Source organism: Capsicum annuum, chromosome 11, assembly GCF_002878395.1.
Source record: "Capsicum annuum cultivar UCD-10X-F1 chromosome 11, UCD10Xv1.1, whole genome shotgun sequence".
NCBI lineage: Eukaryota > Viridiplantae > Streptophyta > Magnoliopsida > Solanales > Solanaceae > Capsicum > Capsicum annuum.
Genome location: NC_061121.1, coordinates 82,205,134 through 82,210,993, shown reverse-complemented (window position 1 = coordinate 82,210,993; position 5,860 = coordinate 82,205,134).

The window sequence follows — 5,860 nt, the reverse complement described above, 5'->3', positions numbered from 1 at the left end:
ATAAAGTATAATAAAAGATGTTTGGTGTAGGAAATGATGTAGGCATTTTGTTGATAGCCAAATTTTTAGATTTACCCTTGTGCATATCCTTAGTTAGCCCCGTTGAGCCTATAGCCTAATTTCTTTGGTAGCTTTATACGTAGCCTAATCTCTTCTTTGATAGTTCTTAATTTGATCCCAAGCTCCTAAGTACTTTAGTGTAAAAGATTAATTGAGTAAGGAGTGTGAAATTGAAGTAGGAGAAAGGTGAAAGTGAAGCCCCAAAGTAATAGTTATTGGTGTGTACAATTGTGGTCGTTGGGAGTTAGAGAAATTTGTTCTACAGAAATTCCCATTTTTAGCACAGTTGTGTTGTGTTACAATGAACCTGTTTTGGCCCTGGTCTGCCTTGAATATTGTGTACCTCAACCAAGGAAAATAGATTTAGTTGAGGGTGGCTATCATAGGGGTACGTAACATTAAATGGGTGTGAAGAAGGGCTGAAAATTGAATCATGATGTAAAAGAAAATACTCCCACTTTCTTGTGTGTTAATGTGCTTAATGGGGTGAAATAAATGATGTAGAAGGCAGTAAAGGTGAAATTGGGTTGATCGAGAATGATCTTAATTGTATAATGGGATGTATTAAAGCTCTTAGGGAGATTAGCCACTATTTTCTAAATAGTTCCTACCCATCTTTTAGCCTACATTGTAACCATGAAAGACCTAGTTGATTCTTCTTCATCCCAACATCCGACTATTAGTGGAGTAGTACACTAAGGGTAAGCTTTGGGTTCATTATCTATCATGTATGAATTCTTTGTTAAGAGCGAGTGATTTAATTTTGATATTTCCCTTATGTTATACATTGAAAAAAATTGTGAGTGAATATGGGGAAACTTTCTTGTTATGAGGGCATGTGGATGACAGTACGGTTACTTATTGTGTTTTTAAATTGAGTGATTTGATTAAGTTTGCCAACAAGTTGGTAGTTTGCTATTGAGATAAAGAGGTTTGAAAATAATTGTCCCATATGCATAAAAGTATTTTGACATGTTTTGAGCGAAAAATTCATTGTTAGAATTGTACGTGCCCAGCATAAGCATTTGGAAACAAGGTTTTGAGTGTAGGGTGGTGATATTGGGCGTATTTATATGTCCGAGCACCAATATTTACCCATAATAGGACTTGTTCGACGAGCTAAAATATGCTATTCTTATTTCATTTAAGCCTTAATTTTGTTCCTTATCTAACAAATGTAATTAGTGATGCACGGTGAATTGCTAATGAAATTGCACAAAATTGGATGCATGATATGAAGCAAGTCATGATTGATGTTGTGGAATTAATGATATTGATGTGGGAAGACACTTTTAATGAGTTTGGGAAGCATGAATGAAAGGATGAAGCACGTGGAAAAGCAACTAGTTAAAGAGGAATTGTTGCCTTAATGAAATTTTTGGAGTGAAATTCCAGTGCGATGCCGTGATATAGAAGCCACACATCACTTAAGAAATGTGATAACCAATGCATCGCACCACTTGGACGATGCGATGTGCAATACGGTGTAGTGATGACTCAATCCGATATCCAACGCGGCACATAGGTTATTCCATCACAGGAAAAGTCTTCCTAGTATAAAAGCCAACACACAAACACAATTTCAATAACTTAGAAAGCATAGCAGCGATGGAAAAACAACAAAATCTCTCTTTTAGGGTTCTTAGAATTTCTTTGAACAAGATCAAATTTTGTTATGTTTAATTATTTTTTTTATGTTGAATTCAGACATGAGTGGCTAAACACCCTTGTTCTGGGGATGAGGCAAAGAACATGATTACTCTTTGATATTCTTTATTGTAGTTATTGTTGGATTATCATCTAGGTTGTTCTTGATTTCTTATTCTTACTATTTTGATGAGTGGCCACCATTAGAATAAATCTATATTTCTATGTGAATTCGGGAGGAGAATCATAGGATAGAACAAAGAAATTAAGGAGCAAGGTTCTCATCCATTTATAAAATAGGGGATTTGAATTAGCATCTAGGATACGGATATACCTAGAAGCCTTGTTTGGTTTAATTGCAGGAAGATAGCCATATATATCTAAATGGATTATTGCATTCCTGCTCAACGATGTAGTTGCAAAGTTCATATAGGTAGAAGATTAGAGGTCGGGAGATCATGATCGTGTTATAAACCCGACGAATCAACACCTAGATAACCAACTAGACTGCGATAAGAATAGAGATTTGTAGGATTGTAAGAAATGCCTCAACCCTGGAATTCTCATAATTACTGTTTACAAGCTTTTCTTACTTTGCTATTGTTACAAATTTTTATTTCTTATTTATTTATATTTTTACTCGAAACTTCAAAAATTATCTTGATACTTTACACACTTAACACCTCCTTGTCTAAAACTAAAGTTGGTTGAATTGCTAGTTGCATAGTCCTCGTGGTTACGAGATTCGACTATCTAAGTCACTATATTACTTGTATGATCGCGTACACTTGCGTGCGTGTTTGAATGTAACACTATCAAAAATACATTCTACTCATCAATACAAGAATAATGATACCTATATTGTACCATTGTGCTTCGGGTCCAAAAGTTTTATCAAAACCCCCATGTGGGTCCCGTTTGTGGAAATCGTGTTTTTGAAACCAACCGAACATTCTTACATGCTAAAGGAATCATTATACTTAAAAATAGGTGAAAACCAAGATAAATTGGGGCTAAAATCAGGACCTTAAGATTTTGGGATTTTGAGCGAGAAATCACTAAAATCCACCAAGAAAAGGGAGAATTCTTATCTCAAATCGAAAGATAATCCCAAAAATAAATGTTAATCATGCTTCTAAATACCCCCAGCCTCAGTGTCAAGATATCACACTATTTAGGGTTTTTATCTCTCAAGAAAATGATTAAGAATGGATAAAATAGTGGAAAAGGGGTCCTTTTATACCTAATCCAGGTACTCGAGAGTCGCTATCGTAACCCCAAGGTTGTAGATCATAGCATCTTCTATCTGTCACAAGAGTCATAATTGAGACACCCCTATCATGATCGTTGTATCTCCTCTACTTGAGTGAGTCATGATCGCGGTCCAAAGAGTCGCTATCGAGGTGCACCAGGTATCTGGTGCACCAGATTTTTTCCAAGTCCGCAATAGACTTCAACCAGGTGCTCAGGATTTGTTCGGGATCCTGTATGTACAAATGAACTATGTAACCATACTACATTAGATGTTCTAGATGTTATGGTGCACATGGAATTTCCATTCGAGGGTGTTTTGACCAAATATGGGTCCCATACCCATATTTTATTTTCTAAACTTTTCAACCAATAATTCAAAATGAGCTCGGGTGTCTTGGGATCCAAACTAAAGGTCTACTTAGCCAGATATCGATATTCGGGAGCTGCTGGTATAGTTATAATTTGAATACGAGATCATCTTAGTGATTTTTTTGTCCCGATAGCCATTTGAAACCAGCTGAGACTTCAAAACAAAGAATTATCTCTAAAAACCAAATGAACTAATCGGTAACCAAACCGTCAGTTCCAACAAGTCATAAATGACTTGGGGCAACTATAGGAAATCTCTAACGACAAAAATAAGGAGAAATATGGAAAATAAAATGAAGGGTCATTACAATATCTACTACTAAAGGAACTTTCGCCTTTGAAAGTTTTGGATTAGGATATACCTAAAGTCTCAAACAAGTAAGGATATTGGGTCCGCATCTCACTCTCGATCTCCTAAGTGGTATTCTCCACTGGAAAGTTACTCCACTGAACCTTAACTACATAAATCTCCCAAGTGCGCAACCGCCTGACATCACTAGCCAAATATGAGCATCGACTCCTCTACAATGGTCAAATGCTCCTCCAACTAGATTGAGTTCCATCTAAGCACATAAGACAGATCAGGACTATATCGACGAAACATAGAGACATGGAAAACTGGATGAACAGTGGCAAAATCTGGAGGTAGAGATAACTTATAGGCCACCTCACCAACTGTGCAAAAAATCTTAAAAGGTCCATTGTATCTAGGACTGACCTTTCCCTTTCTCTCGAACCTTGTCAAACCCTTTATGGGTGATAGATAGATGAATACACAATCACCAACTCTAAATATTAAGTCATGAAGCCGATGGTCTGCATAGGCCTTCTTCCTACTCTAAGCCACTCTCAACCTATCCTGAATTACCCTAACACTATCTAACGAATCTTGAAGCAAATCAGTACCACTGGGCCTAACCCCAAAAGTCTCAAACCACCCAACTAAAGAACTACATATACTACCATACAAATCCTCAAAAGGCTCCATCTCAATATTCAAATGATTACTTTTATTATATGTAAACTCGGCCAAGGCTAAGTACTACCCCCACTGGCCTCTAAAATCCATAACACAATCCCAAAGCATATTCTCAAGAACCTGAATAATCCTCTCCGATTGGCCATCTATCTGTGGATGAAAAGTTGTAATGAGATCCACCTGAATACCCAACTCCTCCTATAATTCCCTTTAAAATCTCAAAGTGAACATGAAGCCACAGTCTGAAATAATAGAGATGGTCACACCATGCAAATGCACTATCTCCCAAACATAAATATGAGATAATTTCTCAACATTGAAGAACATCTGAATAGGAATGAAATATGTTGACTTGGTCAAATAATGCATAATGACTGATATCACCCAAAACTAACCTCCAAAAAAATACATTGCGGTTGATGCCAAATATAGTAACCCAACTAGGTTGGGGTTAGACCTACAGGGAAAACGTTGAACAGTTTCTTAACTTGAAAAAATTCATGAGTAATGCGTAAAAGTAAATAGGGGAATTTTAAAGTAGTAAGCAACTAGTTACCAAATCTTGGATGCTTTGAGTTTGTAAAAAATAGAAGACAAAAACTAGGACTGTGTTGCCCCTGGCTTCTCAACTTTGTAAATCTCTCATATTCAACCCACCTATTATGCTGCTCTGCACATAAAGTTGATAAGCTATGTATTATCAACAGTCTTGTGAACGTGTTGATAAATCTCACTCTTTACCTTATGAGTCTCAGGGTGTCACCTTATTTCTCCTTGCCTGTGACTTCAGTTCAACTTTCACCTTTTGAGTTTTAAGTTAATTAGATGAAATAATGGTATACTAAGATGGACATAAATCTTAAATTACTGTCTTAATCCTCTTTTCCCAATCTCAAACTCCCTTTTCAAGACGTTATTGAATACAAGCAATCCTCAAGCTTCTGCAGCAGCTCTGAGGTCAATTAATATGAAAAATATCAAGATACATGCGACTATAATAGAAAAGATGAATCTCTCACTTCCTTTACATAGTTAATTCATCAGGGTTCTCACAACCCTAGTCAGGGAAATTAGCCACTTATGTTCATGCAACAATCCATGGTAATCAATAAAGAAAGCATGTGATTAATTGTACAAGAATAAGAAGAATAAAATCCAAAATCTTAAATTAAATAATAACCTAAAAATCTTAAGAATAATGTAAAGTATGTAAAAGTATTTAATAGAATATCAAAGGACGTAACCTCATAAAGGAATAACACTAAGGTATTTATAGTATCTCAAAATAACTCAAAAATACTAATTTAAATGGAATAGGAAAAGTAAGTTATCACAAGGTATGTCTCACTTCATCCACTCGTAAGGCATTCTTATGATTTGTACTGTGACGCTAGTATGTTCTCCAGTGTCTGATATTCTGGGGTTCTAGTTTTATGTTATCTTTACGACTCATACTCACGAGTCATACCTTGACCATACGAATCATGGCCTTTACTTGTTACCACACGATACTCACTCTTTCATTGCTCTGAACACTGGTTATATTACGAT